The following is a 17,089-nucleotide window of genomic DNA, read 5'->3' on the forward strand; positions in this document are numbered from 1 at the left end:
ATTTGTAGAATTAAATAAATTACAGAAGTTTAATAACTATTTAATAAATAGTTGAGTAACTCCTGCAATTTATTTCATTATTCTTTCTTGTCAATCCCACTTTTTTGAACAAGATTGCAACTGTGATTAGCAATTACCAACTCTCATCCATAAGTTTAATCTCTCTACTTTGTGCATTGCTTGGTCAAGGTTAATAAATTTATAATCACAATGCTGCAAATGGGCATACAATGTTTTCCTATGGGATCTACTTATTGGGAGTCAAAGCATAATATTTATAATCCATCCTGTACACACACACACACACACACACACACACACACACACACCCTGACTTGACAGGCTATTCAAATAGCACCCCTTTTCAGAGAGCTAACAGACCACTTATGATGAGTCAGTAGCTACCAATTATTACTGATGAAAAAAAATTCCTTTAATATTTTCATTCCTACTAGCTATTTTTCTTCATACTAAAGGTTCTGAATCCTTAAGCTTGTTCTTCATGCCTCAATAGCCTAGCAGCAGGGAACTAAATTCAAAATTTAGTGTATCTGCCAGATTTTAGCATGCTTCTTATGGATCAATATATGGTGATTAGCTGAAAGAGTAGTCTTAATCACAAACAATCACCTTAGCCATTTGGGAAAGACACTACCATTGTTTATATTTTGAAAATCATTATCTCTCAATATATATATAGGCAAAAAAAAATCCAGACAAACAAATCAAGCCCTGATTTCAGATCTTTACTCATAGAAAGAAACATAAGTGTTCAATACTACTGTGAACTTCCATAGCAAAATTATCTTTAAATGATTAATAATAAAATTCTACACACAGAAACTAAGAACTGGAAATTAAGAAATTTCTAATTCAATTTAATAGGGAAAATATCTATCTATAAATCTTAATAGAATTCTTCAGAGAGATCATTTAAATTATAAAATGTTGTAGGCAGCCAATAAATATTTGAATTGAATCATTTTCAGTTGTCACTATTTGAAAATATTTCAGATAACACCTCTACAACAAGAAACATTTTCTCCACAATTCAAAGAATACAGATAAGCAAGCACATACATTAAATACACAACACTAGTGATGCATAAGTAGACAGAAAGCAGTACTACATTTAGAGTCAGGAGGACTGAGTTCAAGTCTCAATTCCACCACTTACCAGCTCTCTGATGTTGGGTACTTGACTTAACTTGTCTGAATGTCCATTTTCTTCCTTGTGAGAATAGAGAGAAGAGCATCTTATCACATGTTATGTAGGTTTATTTTAAGTACAAAATCAAGTGAGATGATTCATTGGGAAGAACAATGTAAATCTAAGATTTCACCATCATTGTTATTATACCAGTATAGTTTTACCCACTGAACACCTTAAAAAGTAGATTTGGGAAATGACAGATAAATTCGTTTACAATATTGTAGGAAATTTCAACAGAAAGATGAAGATCCTCACATGCTTATAATGTCGTTTCCCAAAGGTCTACTTATTGTAAGAATAAAAAATCACTACAAAGCAGATATAACAGAAAAATTTTGCATTTGACACAATGACTATTTCTAGATCCACACAGGTTTCATCAAAGAAGTTTGCTTAGGGCTTAAACCAAAGTAGCCTGTGCACAGAATATAACAATGACCATCAAGTGACCAGTAAGTGACTCCCGATAGAGAAGTTCCTCAGTTCTGAAACAGTTTTGCAAATATTTTCAAGTAAAAGATAAATTGGCTAAGATGGAAATTATAAATCACCTTTGGGTAGGTTGATATAAATAGTCCTCAAAAGAAATTAAGTGTGTGTTACCTAATTCATCATACAATAACTTTCCCCAAAATATGTGGAGATTTTAAACATGAAAAGCTAAATCCCATCAAAATGCCTTTGCAATAATTGGACATTTTGTTTTTCACAAACACACGGTTTCCTAGTAACACCAGTTATACTAGGTAAATAAAATAGAATTCGGCTTACAGCAATCAATGACCATTCAAGTGTTAACGAGAAGGTTGAAATTGCTTGGATGCTTGCTTTTTCATTTCTATTATCATAAAAATTAAAAAGAAAAGAAATTGAATTTTAAATGTAGAATTATCTTTTCAAAATTTGAAGGAGACACTGAAGTGGTGCCCAATGCTTCCTGGAGAATCTTAGCCTTTCCTGGCCAGCGTGTAATTATCTTTCAGCAAAGCCTTCTCCCCAGTGAGGGAAGGACAAAGCAACAACGCATACATTCTGAAAGGTCAAGACTAACCTCATCTCTACTCACTGATATTTAAAATTCCATACTTAGAAGGCATATTTGTTTTTGGGTTTTTTGGGGGTTTTGTTTTGTTTTGTTCTTGCCTTTTATGAAAGGCTTTATTATCCCAAATTTTAAAAATACAAATATTCTAATATGCACCCTGTGTCCCAAGTATAAGCCCTTTTACCAAATTAAATGCTGGACACATATAAGAAAAATGAAGCAGCAGCTGATAGATCAGATATAATTTATGTGAATAACTCAGTTTGCTAGCTACAACTGCTAAAATATAGTGGTCCTATACTGTTCCCTAATACCAAAAGAACTTAATGCTAAAATTATTAAAAATAAAATCTACAGTCTAATTTTTCTAATAAAAAAAAATCTGTGATAGCCATAGTCAGTCATCAACCACCAATCAATCAGTAGCAGACAAAATGATAAGTAAAGAAATAACAGTGGGAAAACACAGAAATATGATTTCTTAAAAATTATCATATATTTATTGCTTTTGACATGTAGGGTCTCCCAGAAATATCTTTTCTTTTAGAAAAATTCTTGTTCTGGGAAGTCATGATGTAACATGCACAAGACACATCATGTTGCCTGCCTGGTGATGGCACAGTGGATAGAGTGTTGACCTAAGACACTGAGGTTCCAGGTTGACCTACGATGCCGAAACCCGGAGGTCGCCAGCTTGAGTACAGGGTCGCAGGCTTCAGCGAGATAATCATCATGGTCCCATGGTTGCTGGCTTAAGCAAGGGGTCACTGACTTGGCTTGAGCTCCTCCCCCTCATCCTCTGGTGAAGGCATGTATGAGAGGCAAAGAACAACTAAAGTGACGCAACAACGTGTTGATGCTGCTCATCCCTTTTCCTTTCTGTCTATCTGTCTGTCTGTCTGTCTCTCACACAATACCACTACTACTACTACTACTACTACTAATAATAATAATAATAATAAAATAAAGAAAAAACCCCACATCTAGGAGGCACCATTTGTTTATGTTTGAGAAAATACAATGCCATAGGCATAGCAAGCCCTATTAATTATCACCAAAAATCTATTCCTCCTTAAACTGTTTTGTTCCTGGAAGACCCCAGTTTTGTATTGTTGCAGCTGTCAACACTGCTTCTTATGGTCAAGTGCTTAGGCAGGGTATTCTAATTCCTAGCTGAAGAATAAATGCTGATTTGTCATGTCAATCATGGTCGAAGGGACTCTTGAAATCTGCGCACATGTGCTCAGAAGCTGGAGTAGAAACTGCACCTAAAGCGTCATAGAGTCTGGCTACTGTTCTGCTCATGTCAGAACCTAACCATTTATGAATTAAGCAGCTTGCCCTCACACTGCTTGCCAGCCTCCAGCTTCTACTCCTCTTTCTCCCCTATGAGCCCACCTGCAGGGTCTAGGTACCACTCCTTCCAGAACTTGTGCTAGTGGATTAGCTAACCTATCCATTCCTGGTTAGAATCCCAAAGCATTTGTTGCTCACTAGCTAATAACTCTGAGAAGATCAACTTTTCAGTAGCAAAGAAGCATCTGAAAAGCAAAGAACCTTCCAAGCCCCACAGAATAAACTTGTCATAATCATGGGTAAAGAAATTGCCATTTTTAAGCAAGATTTTCTCAGTTCAGTTAAACCACAGCATACAGGAGCTACTTTCTCCCAAGGCTGGTCAACTATTTACATATTTTGTAAGGTAAAGACATAACTTTCTCTAAAAGTCATTTCTAACTCATGGTGTGTCTCATCCTTCATATAACTGGAAGAATGCTGGGAGATAATTTAGGTATTTTCCTTCTCTCTGACCGAGGGAGAATTCTCTAAGCATAAAGAAATAAAGGAATCACAAAGTGAAAAATATACATATTTGACTATATGAAAAAGTTTGGCTATATTGAAACCTTCCATATATTAAGAAACACTAGGCCCTGCTACCTGAGTGGCATGGAGGAGGCAGCAGCATGCGTGCAAAATAGCTGCCCACCCTCAAGTGTGCAACACAGCCCAGCCGCCTGTGGGCACATGTGTGTGCAGGGTATGTGAATTCGCCAGGTCCTAAACTGATCATCTTTAGATTATGATTTTAGAGGGGATTAGGGGTTTTAAAAAAACATTAAACACATATTGGTTTTGTATTAATTTTTTTTAATGCCTTCAAATTGTTGACTTTTTTTTTTTTTTTTTTTGTAACTAGAGAATTACATTCCTTCTGGGGCAGGTGGCAGGGGCAGGTAATGAAAACATGGGCACATAAATTTAAGAGAGATTTTGAGGATTGTAATACCGGTGGCCAAGGCCAGGAAGGTGGAGCCGGAAAGTGTTGGGCCATACCCGTTTATTGGAGGCTCACAAAGACAGGCGAGCAAATAAACAACAAAAGTGAAAGCTAATAAACAAAGGAAAATCTATTTGCAGTAAGGGCCAGGGAGCAAGGAAAACCGCACCTCACGGTGGTGGGAGAGTCATCTGGGAGAACCACAGCCCAGGGGAAGCACCCACAGCCTTACGTAGGCTGTGCTCACGTGCCTCTGCCGCGTGCTCACGCACTGACCAAGCAAAGTGCTTGCAGCTGGTAAACCCAGGAGCAAGCCTAACACAACTGCCCCAAAAGGATGCTTTCCATTCCTTTTCCAGGCAGCTAAGACATAGCTTTCCCAGGACAGGGTAGCTCCAAATCTCTTCAAATTTTGTTGTAAATAAGCGTGGGACCATTTGTCTCCCATGGAAACACAAGCACTTGAAAGATGTCTGTGAATGAGCTAAAAGAGAGAGCGATAATCAATTTTTGTCATTATAAATATCCAAAGGGCCTGGAACTATATTTGATAGTGACAGTCTTATGGTAAGTTTTGAAAATCTTTAAACAGTTAATGACCCTTTTATTGTTTTTTTCACAAGTTTGTATTCAGCTGGGTCATCTCCACTCTGAACCTCATTTTGATATTTCCAAAGCTCCGGCTTCTTTGAGGAGAGTAATGAAGCAAGTGAGTGTGGTTTCATGGCTGAGATTCTCTCACCTCGCCAGGCTGAGTCTCGGAATTGAAACCGCAGACTCACTTTGGGGAGTCGGAGACCAAAGGCCCAGATGTAGCTCTCTCTTTAATTAGCTCTGTGACATGTGACAAGCCGTTTTCTCTGCTCCCTTTCAGAATTTCCACATTTGTAATGTGGAAATCTACTGTCAGTGTCCTCCAGGGCACAGTATGTGAGGTTAAATTGAGTAAAAGATGCAAGATGTCTAAGCTGACTGGAGGCCATCCTTCCTGCCGGGGGTCTGCCTCCCAGCAGACAGTGTACAAATCCCTCCTAAGGTGTTCACTGATAATTAGTATGTTAACTAGCAGCCAAGGAGTTATGATATTTGAATTCCTAAAAGTAAACTAAGTAGAATTGCCCTCAGATTCAGAAGTGGACAGTGTCAGCAAGACCAAGTGCTGACCTCAGGGAGCCTGAGAAGTATGTCTGTTCCCTACAGCCTCCTTGAGTTCCCTCACAACTAAAGTCTGTTAAGATGGTCATACGCTGCCTTTTATAAATTCAGGTTCCAGTACAGCTGAGTGAATGCAACACCTTGCTCAGAGCTGATGTTTGCATTTCTCTGCTCCTTCGACACACATCTTTTAGTTTCTAGGAACAGCGAGATACAGAATAAGGTAAAATTAGCCACCAGCACATAGAGTGGGAACATTCTTTGAGAACTAGTTATTGGATAGTGGCTATGTAACTAGTCCTTCTAAGGGAAAATCTAAATATGCCAAGGACATGCCCTGTCGGCCACAGGAGGAAAGATTCATTTGATATAACCCTTGGCAAGAATTTATCTGCTGAGCTGGACTCTCCACAGTCAATCGAGGGCCCAAATTTTATGAATAATATCCAACTTGCTGACGGCGCTCCTGATGCGCTATCTATACCAGGAAGCACCTCAGAGCGTACCCTCGGCTTCCCACCCTGCACGTGCCGGCTTGCTTCTGCTGTCTGAGTTGACCCCTGCAGGGAGCCTGGCTTTCCTGTCTACTGAAGGACTCAGAGCTGCCCTGCTCCATCAGAGCCGCACAGTTTAAATCCCTCACTCTCATAAAACAAATCTAATCGAGAACTTGGGTAAGTACTCTCACTATAAATGGTGACCTTCTCTTTGTCCCGGTGGAATACCTGAATTTGCGCGTCCCCTTGCTCAAACAAATGCTTACTCTGCTTTCTTATAGCCTAAAATTAACTTTGGTTTACACCCCCAGCCTAAATCAGAACTTCCATTCTATCACTGCATAGCCCTGTTACCTTTCCTTCCTTTCTCACACCTACATTCCTGACAGGTTTGTCAAATGCTTACCCCGTGGGGCACCACGCTATGCCCACCTTTTCGTGGATGACCAAAAGAGCAACATGACAGGAATTATTATGGGTTCAATGACATCACTTTCACATGTATTTGTATTTCCAAATTGTGGACTGTTTTTTTTTTTTTTTTTTTTTAATTACCTAAGTTCAAATAACCCAGAGCATGGAAAGCCTTGCTTTACATTTGTTTAAATTTTTGATGAAATGCATTGCTTTGCATTTATTTAAACATTTGATGAAATGTATGAGCTAGATAATTTTTGCATTACATATAAAATGTAACCTCATTAAAACCACTCTCTTTTTCTCCTCATTAAGTAAAAAGAGTACACATGTCTTTTTTTTTTTTTTTTTTTTTTTTTTTTTTTTTTTGTATTTTTTTCTGAAGCTGGAAATGGGGAGAGACAGTCAGACAGACTCCCGCATGCGCCCGACCGGGATCCACCCGGCACGCCCACCGGGGGCGACGCTCTGCCCCTCCGGGGCATCGCTCTGTTGCGACCAGAGCCACTCTAGCGCCTGGGGCAGAGGCCAAGGAGCCATCCCCAGCGCCCGGGCCATCTTTGCTCCAATGGAGCCTTGGCTGCGGGAGGGGAAGAGAGAGACAGAGAGGAAGGAGAGGGGGAGGGGTGGAGAAGCAGATGGACGCTTCTCCTGTGTGCCCTGGCTGGGAATCGAACCCGGGTCCCCCGCACGCCAGGCCGATGCTCTACTGCTGAGCCAACCGGCCAGGGCCTTTTTGTTTTGTTTTAAAGTTTGTATTAGGCTTATTCTTTTTGGAAATAACAAATATAAGAAAAGTAATTTTATTGACTGGCAGGCACTCTATCTAGCTTCTTATATGTATTAACTATTTCCATACTAATTAACACTGGAAACTGATACTTCTCACTTCATGCATGGAGAAAGTGAGGGTTGAAGTATATCATGAGTGGTTTGAATTCAAATTATTAATGAATTTTTTAAGTTCAGGTCACATGAGAGCTTATAATTTAAACTACCTGCTACCAAACACTCTGAATCACCCAATTGAAATAATTTCTATCAGTAAATTTGTAGAACATGTGAATATACATCACTAACAAAAATATCCACTTAGATAATCTTTTTTAATTAAATTTACTGGGGTGACATTGGGGGTTTTCACATTATATAAACTTCAGGTGCACAATTCTCGAATTAACTATTTGCATAGTACACTGTGTTCTCAACCTCCAAAGTCTAGCTTCCCTCTACCACCATATATTTGACTTCCTTTATCCTCTTCACCTCCCCAACACCCTTTTCCTCTGGTAACCACCATATAATTTTCTGTCTATGAGTGGCTTTTTTGTTGTTGTTCATTTCGTGCTTTCTGTTTTATGTTTCACATATGAGTGAAATCATATAGTCATTGTCCTTTCTATTTGGCTCATCTCATTTTGGATGATACTCTCACCATCCATCCATGTTGTTACATATGGCAATATTTCATTCTTATGGCTGGAAAGTATTTCATTGTATATGATATACCACAAATTCTTTATTTTTAATTTTATTTAGAAAATTAAATTCAATGGAGTGACAGTAATCAATAAAGGTACATAAGTTTCAGGTAAACATCTCTATAGCATATGAACTGTTGATTGTGTTGGGTGCCCATCACCCAAAGTCAAATTATTTTTCATCACCATATATTTGTCCCTTCACCCTTCCCCCACATCTCCTTCCCTCAGTAACCACCTTACTTTTTTCTATGTCCATGAGTCTCATTTTTATACCCCACCTATGTTTGAAATCTAATAGTTCTTAGCTTTTTCTGATTTACTTATTTCACTCAGCATAATATTCTCAAGGTCCAACCATGTTGTCATAGATGGCAATATGTCATTACTTCTTATGGCTGAGTAGCATTCCATTATATATATGTACCACATATTTTTTATTCAATCCTCTATCAAGGGACACTTTGGTTGTTTCCATGTCTTTGCCACTGTGAATAATGTTTCAATGAACATGGGGATGCATGTGTCTTTACATACCAATGTTTTCGAGTTCACTGCTGGTGGGAATGCAAGTTAATACAACCACTATGGGATAAAATATGGTGGTTTCTCAAAAAATTAAGAATAGAACTACCATATGACCTAACAATCCCTCTACTGGTATCTACCCTTATGTATTCTTATTGATAATGTCACCCCATTAAATTTAATTTTATAAATAAAATTAAAAAAATAAAAAATAATAGAATATATTGATAGATATGCAAAATATAGAAACTTCACACCAGAATTTTTGTATTTTCATACATAAAATGCACTAAGTTAATGTTCTATGAGTTCTATGATAATGTCAATACTATCTATTTGACACCATTTTAAATTTGTGCAGATGTTTTATTTTACTCTCACAACTAAGAGGAAAGTAGGATAAGTATTTCTCTCCCTTGTTAAAGATACAGAAACTAGGGTAAGTCAAGGTCAGAGAATAGTTCTGACTCAGTTGTTAGCAGTACAGACTGGACTAGAACTGGTCTCTGGAGTTTAGTGGTTTGTTTAGGAACCCAAAATATGTCTATAAATGCTAATTACAGTCTAAGTAGCACATCTAGAATCATATCAAGTGGGAAATTGTTTGGTACCTACTCTTGAACTTTTAGAAATGAATGGAAGTTTAAGTTTCAGTCAACATATTTTATATCATTTCTAGAACAACTAATTCACTGGTATTGAATCCTTTTTGCCTTTGAAACTGACCAGATGTTTTTCTTTAAAGCTAAGAATACCTGGGAACAGGTAGGCCGAGTCCTGGTACCCCAGCAGCAGGACCTGAGACCCAGTGAGTTGGCAAACAGAACAATAAACTCATCTAAAAGTGACACAACAACCAAGGAGAGGAAGCTTGGTTAAACCATCCAGAATAAAAGTGTTTTTGTGTTGTTGTTTTTTAACAAAAAGAAATTTCAAAAGAAAATAGATATCAACCTAAACCAAAATACTCTTGGACTTACTACTACTACTCAACAACATTAATTGTAATAGCAATAATGAGAAGATGCTAATCCCACCACATACCAAAAAGAACATTTGGAAATGAAAATCTTTAATTTTCAAATTAAAAAGAAAAAAATCAAGTTGAAGAAATTTTGGGGAAAAAATTTAGAAATTATTAGAAATAAAGAAAAAACATGAGACTTGTAGACAGACAGGTCCAAGACACATAATATGAGAATGACAGAAATCCCAGGAAATAAGTTCCAGATTAAGGAGAGGAGTTAATTTTTTACACAGAAGAAAACTACTGTCGCTGAATTGACAAAAGAGAATAGATTTGAAGGACTCACTGAATTTCAAGCAGAGCACACAATTTTAATTTCTGAATTACCAATTTTTATTCTTAAACTTAAGAAGAGAAAGAACAAGTTAAAAACAAAACACCAGAAAGACTTGGCTTCTCCTCTACATACAAAAGAGGAACACGGAAAATGACAGAATGCTACCAACTGATGTAAATAGAAAAGGACAGCAGTTGAAAAATCCTAAAGCCCTCCAAAATACTATTTACCAGCCAGGTTAAAGGGGAGATATTTGCCAAAAGCAGAAATTCAGGTAACTCCCATGGAAAAGAAGAAGGAGTATGTACCTACACAGCAAATTAATAAGAAAATGAAAGGAAACAGCAGTGAAAATTTAACCCAGTGAAACTTAAAAAGCATGCATATTTTAATTTAAATGGATAATAACTGGGACTGTATAAAATATAGCTTACATAAGGATTTTTAAATTTTTAATTTAGAAAATTAAATTTTACAGGGTGATATTGATTAATAAGAGTACATAGGTTTCAGGTAAATATTTCTATAGCCTTTGAACTGTTGATTGTGTTGGATGCCCATCACCCAAAATCAAATCATTTTTTATCACCATATATTTGTCCCTCTTTATTCTCGTTCCCCTTACCCACCTCCCCCATAACCTTCTTGCCCTGGTAACCACTTCACTTTTATCTATGTCTATGAGTCTTATTTTTATATCCCACCTATGTGTGAAATAATATAGTTCTTAGCTTTTTGAGTTACATATTTCACTCTGTATAAAGTTCTCAAGGTGCATCCATGTTATCATAAATGGCAATATATCATCATCTCTTATAGCTGAGTAGTATTCCATTGTATATATGTGCCACATTTTTTTAACCCAATCCTCTATTGAAGGAGACTTTGGTTGCTTTTACATCTTAGCCAAATTGTATAATATTGCAATGAACATCTGGGTGCATGTGTCTTTATGTACCAATGTTTTTGAGCTTTTTGAGTAGATCCTCACTAGAAGGATTACTGGGTCATATAATAATTCTATTCTTAGTTTTTTGAGGAACCACCTTACTTCCTTCCATAATGGCTGTACCAGTTTACATCCCCACCAGCAGTGAATGAGGGTTCCTTATTCTCCATTTGATTTGCATTTCTCTAGTAGCTAATGAAGATGAACGTTGTGTCATTTATCTGTGAGCCATTTGTATGTCTTCTTGGGAGAAGTGTCTGTTCAGTTCCTCTCCCCATTTTTTAAAGGGGTTGTTTTCTTGCTTATGCTGAGCTTTGCGAATTCTTTATATATTTTGGGTATTTAGTACCTATGTTTTCTTCTATGTAACTTATTGTCAAAGATTATTTGTCCATATATATGTGGTTTTATTTCTGGGCTTTCAATTGTGTTCCACTGGTTCGTATGTCTGTTTCTTCTGCCAATACCATGCTGTTTTGATTATTGTGCTTCTGTAGTATAGTTTGAAGTCAGGCAGTATGATACCTCTGGCTTTTTTGAATTGTGTTAGCTATTTGGGTTTTTAATGATTCTATACAAACCTGGAAGGATTTTTGTAATAAAATAGTTATGCTACAAGTGAAAACCTAATAGTTTGCATACTAAAAAATTATCTCAACAAAGCTGTAGAAGTGAAATATTAACAATAAAGGGATAACATTTTATTTATGTGGGAGAAGTCCTTTTTTATTGTCACTCAGCAGGATATAAATAGGCAGTTATGAGTGTTAGAAATAACTACCAGTCAGATGAAAAACTACAGGAGGGTTTCTAAATTAAGGAGGGGGTAAGGGTGACAAAACAATTCACAGTAATTTCAAATCACTGAAAAAAAGGAACATTAGTAGTTACTACAGTAAGATAAAACTAATCATATAATATAATTTTTTAAATCTGCAGAAAAATATCAAACATGAATTAAGATGCACAAAAGTATGTTAAATAGGCTTCAATATTATATCAAATGAAAATAATTCTCTATGATTAAATAGTATTTACTTTGGGATTTTAAAAGTTTTTAAAATCAGGATACATTAACAATGGAGAATAACAGATAATTTTATCAGTAGGTGCTGAAAAGCCTTTGATAAATTCAGCAGCTGCTCTTAATAAAAATTATAAGTAAAATAACAATAAAAGTAAACTACTTAAATATGATTAAAGACTACTTACCAAAACTAATTACAATGTATTATTATTAAATTATGAAATGATAAAGAGTTTTAAATTAAATTTTGATAGAAATGCTTGTGGCCCTGGCCAGCTAGCTCAGTTGGTTAGAGCATCTTCCTGGCATGCCCACACTGCAGGTTTGATCCCCAGACAGGCACATACAAGAGTCAACCGATGAGTTCATTAATAAGTGGAACAACAAATCAATGCTTCTCTCTCCTCTTTCTCTCTCTCTGTCTCTCTTCCTTACTCTCTAAGAATCAATCAGTCAATCAATACTGTACCACCAGTATGATTTAACACTGTTTAAGTTTCTAAAAAATGAAATAAGACAAGAAAATTAAATCAGTATAAACTAGAAAAGATTAAAACTTAGCTTATATTTGCTGATGACATTAGTGTATATCTAAGGAATCCAAGATGCTGTAGGAAAACACTACTAGAATATGATAAGAAATTGAGTAAGGTAGCTGAATGTTAATAAATGTACCAAAGGCAATTGTTTTCTCCCTCTGTTAGCAACAACTAGTAGAATTATTCTATTCACAATGATGTTGCAAACAAATAAAATATTAAAAATTAAATGTAACAGGAACATGGGGCCTGTATAAAGAAAACTATAAAATGTTTTTGACTGACATAAACTTCTAAATGATTTTATATCCTAGGATAGGAACACTTAATATTAAAATGTCAATTATTTTCAAATCAATATGTACAGGAAATTTTATGCAATTATAATTCCAATTTTGAAGGCATGAAGAATTTAAATAATTAATAGTAAAGTCAATATAGATGAATTTGTATCCAGGAATAATGAAATAAAATTTATAAGGACAATTTGCCTAACTACATATTAAAATGTATCAGAAAGCTAATGTGATTAAATAATATAGTATTGATACACAAATGGACAAAAGAGCAATAGAACCAAAGAAAAAACCTTGAACTATATATAAGAGAATTTAATCTATTATACAGCATTTCAATTCTGTGGAACAGTTTAAATAATTAATAATGTTGGAACATTGATTTTCACACAATTAGAAAACAAAATACTAAACTGATAAAACATTTAAATGTAGAAAATAATATAACGGGTACTTTATAAAAGAAAATTTAGTTTTACAAATTCCAAGGGGTTGGAAAAAACTTTTAAACCAAACAGAATGCCCAAAGCTCTAAAATAAAGATAAACATATTGAGAGAGTTCCCAGATGTCAATGGAATAGGCAGATGCATAGACTGCTACCTCCCACAACCAAATTGGAATACAAATTAATTTAAGAACAATCATTGTGAAAAAATAATTTTGGACTAAAAGAACAGGACTCAAAAACCAAGGACCACAGAAGAATCCACACTGAGCCTAGTAGGGAGTGTAGAGGCATGGTGGGAGCTCCCCCACTCCCAGGAGCAAGGGGAGGCTGAGGCTGAGGGTCCAGAAGGTCTCTCATTGCAAAGAGAGAGAACTGGAGAGGTGGGGTCCTCAGTCCCAGGACGAGAGCCCCAGCCTAGAAACCCAGGGACTTGAGGAGACAGCCTAAGAGCATTGAGTAGGGAGAAGATTGAGAGTTCAGTCTGTGGGAATCGGCTGGCAAAAGGAGTTGCAGCCTTAAAGAGCCAGCACAGAAAATATCGCTCACAGCCACTTGCCTAGGCTCCAGAGGCGAGGTGGGCTGATAGGACTGTTCTTGCATGAGGAGAGTGGGGAGATCAAAACATGGGGACACAAACAGTGATGGGGAGAAGAAAACCTAAGCTGAGTCCAGTGCCAAAGCAGATATAGCTGGAGAAGGGATCTCTTCGTCCATCCTGCACAAGCCTAGTGTGGAACCAGTTGACCCACCTCCAAAAAGCTCTCCAGCTAAATCAGCATGAAAGGTTGTTTGGAAAGGAGAAATAAAGGAGCGGGACAGTGACTCAGGTTTCTGGGGAGGCGTGAGCTACACCTCCCCCTTCATACAGAGAACATGCCTCATCATTGGAGAGGCACTGGGAAGACCATACCTTAAGGTTCTCAGACATCATACCCACTGCATTCCTGGATACAGTTTCAAATGGGGCCAAAACAAAAACAAAAACAAGATATGCCCACTTCCCCCCTCCTAAACACAGAAGCTCCCCACTGGGATCAGCAAACACAGAAGCTCCCTACTGGACTCAGCAAACAAACAGCAGGGAGATGAAGACTTTTAAGAAGCTCTACTAGTTAAGGAGAATTAAAATTTGAGCAACCAGCAGAGGTTGAGGGATAAAGTCCTGTAGGAGAAGCCACATTCCATAAACCAACCTCAGGCCCACAACTCTAACAACCTTGCAAACTGCACACAGAAAGAATGGGAAGACAGAGGAATGTAACCATATGAATCAACAAGAAAAATCCCCAGAAAAAGAACTAAATGGGATGGAAGTAACCAAATTACAGGATTCAGAGTTTAAAATAATGATTGTTAGGATGCTTAAGGATTTCAGAACTACAATGGATGGACTTAATGACACCTAAATAAAGAAATTGCAAGCATCAAAAAGGAAACTAAAATCATAAAAAAAATTAATCAGAAATGGCAATTACAATAGCAGAAATGAAGACTACACTCGACGGAATCAACAGCAGGCTGGATGAAGCAGAGGATCAAAATAGTGAATTAGAGGACAAGATAATAAAAACACAGAAACAGAGCAGCAAAAAAAACAAAAGCTCAAAAATTCTGAGGAAACCATACAAGAACTCTGTGACAATATGAAGAGAAATAACATCCACATCATAGGGATTCCTGAAGGAGAAGAGAAAGAACAAGGGATACAGAACTTGTTTGAAGAAATCATAGCTGAAAACTTTCCTAAATTGATGAAGGAAAAAGTCACACAAGTTTAAGAAGCACAGAGAGTCCCAATAAAGCGAAACCCGGATGTCACTGAAATGGCACCGTGAGCAGCGCATCCGACAGATCTCCCCAAAATCTCAACAAATTTATCAACTAGAAACAGAGAAATTTATCCTCGGAGCATTCCGGAGTTCCACACACACACTGAAAGCAAAAGGACTGTTGCTGAGGAGAGAGTACACCTGTGGTGAGTCAACCCACACGTGCAGCTGCCCGCCCACACTCGGGGAAGGCAGCCTGGGCGCTGGCGGCCACCCCAGCATACCCTGAGAAACCCCGCGCGCGCCTCGTGCCACGGTCCCGGCCACTGGCGTGCCGCGGTCCCTGTCCACTGGTGTGCTGAGAAACCACGCCTGCGCCGCAGTCCCGGACACCGGCGTGCGGAGAAACCCCGCGCGCGCCCCGTGCCGCGGTCCCCGTCCACTGGCGTGCTGAGAAACCGCGCGCGCGCCCTGTGCCGTGGTCCCCAGCCACTGGTGTGCCAAGAAACCGCACGCGCCCCCCCCCAGCCACGGTCCGGGAGGGGCGCCAAGGCTGTCTTTCCTAGTCAGGAGACTCTCTCCGTGGGCGGGACACCTCACCCAGCCATTCAAGCTAACAATCAAGCGCTGGGGGGAGGGGTGCGCAGACAGCCTGAAATACTTTCTGGAGCACAGCTGCGGTACCAATCACTGAAATGAGCTTAACCCATGAAATCTACGCACCCACGGGGCTCTAATTGATAAGATCTCTCCCAGTTCAGCGATCCAAGACAAGAGGCGTGATATTTTTCAGTGCCATTCGCTAAAGGGGTGGGGACAACTTCTGATTGACAGAGCCTCCATATTCAGGGATATACACTAACAAGAGGGACTTGGCAGATATTAAGATCCATAAAGCAAACAGCGACTAGTGCTTCTTCTTCCCAGCCAAAACAGGCTACCAAGTGTGGAAAGCCTGGGTTGAGTGGTCCAACTGAATGATAGGCGCTGAACAGTCACCTTGACAACAATTGACTCCCAGCCCCACCTGATTACGCTGGAGGCTCTGACTGCCAGAACCTTACCCAGAGCCTTGCGCAGAGTGAGGATAGAGTGGGGATTTCCCAGCTCCCAGCTCTTTGAGCCTCTTACTCCCCAGACAGAAGCAGTGGCAGCCTCATAGCTAGATCACCAGGCTGCTAATTCAGGAAGGGGAGACTAGGAAAGAGACTCCAGGAAAGCAAACTCTCTCATTGTTGGACTTTGCAAACGCCAACAAGCCTTGACTACCAGCGAGACTAAAGCCAATTATATGACATTGCCATAGAATACCATCAACTGCAAATTCCTACCTAAGAGTGACACAGGGGCAGAACCTGGGGTACAGAGTCACCGACCAGGAAGAGGGGGAGAAAAGAAAAAAGGAAGAAGTTAACCTCTCAAAATCAAGAAAAATCCACAGACTTTATAACTTGTTCCACTAATTCTTTGTTGTTGTTGTTTCTTTCTTCTATCTTATTGCCTTTATTATTATTTCTATTTCTTTCACCTCGGTCCTTTTACTCTCTCCCATCTTATGCTACCCTTTTCTTGAACTACACTACCCATGAGTGTGACATTTTATTTCTTTTCTTCATCCTAACTCTCCTTTAGGGTTACACTCCAAAACCCTTAACTCTCACTCTCTCCCCTTTTGTTTTTTTTTCCTTTCCTTTTTTTCTTCCTTCGTTTCTCTCTTACTCTTATTTTTTCCTTTCTATTCATTTCTTCTTTTCTCCTTTTACTTTTCCTCCCATTTAAGCCTCAATCACGAACAAATTATTTAATTTGGGACTGAAGTTTTTGTGAGGGTTTTTTTGTTGTTCTTCTTTTTTTTATTCTTCTTCTGCTTTTGTTCTTGGTTTTCCTCTATTTGTTTGTTTTTGTGGCTTTTTGGGCACTTTTTACATTGCTTTTTAACTCACTAGCATTCCTCCCAACCCAAAGTCTCCATTGTATTTAGTCTTCGCTTCACTTAATACAACAGATTTTTACTTATTATTTTTATTTTTATTTTTTTATTTTTTAATTATTGTTTTTTCTCTCCTTTTTTCTGTTTCCCTCTCATCCCTCTCATTATATCTCTTAGTCGACCATCACTTACAAGCAAATCATTTTAT

The sequence above is a fragment of the Saccopteryx bilineata genome, chromosome 6, assembly GCF_036850765.1.
Source record: "Saccopteryx bilineata isolate mSacBil1 chromosome 6, mSacBil1_pri_phased_curated, whole genome shotgun sequence".
NCBI lineage: Eukaryota > Metazoa > Chordata > Mammalia > Chiroptera > Emballonuridae > Saccopteryx > Saccopteryx bilineata.